General features: G+C 32.0%; 1 non-coding gene across 1 annotated transcript; it reads left to right on the forward strand.

Annotated features, from left to right (window-relative positions):
• Nucleotides 1–834: 834 nt before the first annotated feature.
• On the forward strand, nucleotides 835–906 carry TRNAQ-UUG. Its single transcript has one exon. It is a non-coding gene; the product is annotated as a tRNA-Gln (tRNA).
• The last annotated feature ends 223 nt before the right edge of the window (nucleotides 907–1,129 follow it).

Below are 1,129 nucleotides of genomic sequence, written 5' to 3' on the forward strand. Positions count from 1 at the left end.
AAGTATTAATTTTGATGTCATCTTTACTTGAGTTTTGGGATATTGTTATTAATGAGATTCAATCTAATGCCATTAGAAAAAAGAATTGTCAACGTAAGATATTTGAAACAAATAAATATTTTGTCCTCTGTGATATATCAAATCACTCATTTGAAATTCCTTAATAATAAACTGAAGTCTTGCATCTTTTATAGAGAAAAGTTCCTTAAATAGAAGTATTATTAGATACTTCTAAGCATTTAGAGATCAACAAGACACAAAGATAAATATTCTAAAAAAAAAATAGGGGTTAAACTTTTAGTTAACCTAATTTAAGAAACTTATGATTTTTATATTATCAAGAGTTTAATTGAGCTAGGTCGATTCAATCTAGTGGACCCAAGAATTGAACCGAACAAAACCAACCAGTTAGTAACATGATTTAGTGAAAGCATTTTCACGCAAAGTAGAAGCAATAATGGAGGGTTTGAAATAATATAGTTTTCACCCCTTGTTTCTCTGAGTGAATATTGAAATAATATAGTTTTCATGTTAAGTTTTGCACGGAAGAAAGAAAGACTGGGATGTAAAGTATTATTTCAATTTGTTTGTAATATACAACAATATATAAATTAACTATAAGAAATATATAAAATTACATGTTCTCTAAAAGCTTCAATCAACACGGGAGGGTTACTTCTGCAACCACTCTAAAGGTGCTCAAGATCACGAGTTAGATAAAATAGCTCTAGAACTTTGAATCCAATAACTTGAGTTTGACTCGTGATAGGATCTCTCTTCTTGTGGAATCTGCATAAAATAGGAAAAACCATTCCAAAATAAATTTTTACAAGGGGTTCTATGATGTAGTGGTTAGCACTTTGGACTTTGAATCCAACGACCTGGTTTCAACTCCCGGTAGGACCTTTAAGAACGACAACACAAATTTTCTTGAGGCATAAGGTGTAACATTCTTAACTTATTCTGAACTTGCTCCGCTTCATGCCTTCCAAGGCTTCATGAACATGACCTCTGCTTGAGGTATTGTTGTTGGTTCTCAATCTTGCATGTTTCTAACGTAATCATTTGAACCCGTCGTATTCAGGAACTAAACCTTAGAGGTTGTCATGTCATGCATCGTATTTTAACC

This window comes from Cucurbita moschata, unplaced genomic scaffold, assembly GCF_002738365.1.
Source record: "Cucurbita moschata cultivar Rifu unplaced genomic scaffold, Cmos_1.0 Cmo_Scf00118, whole genome shotgun sequence".
Classification (NCBI taxonomy): domain Eukaryota; kingdom Viridiplantae; phylum Streptophyta; class Magnoliopsida; order Cucurbitales; family Cucurbitaceae; genus Cucurbita; species Cucurbita moschata.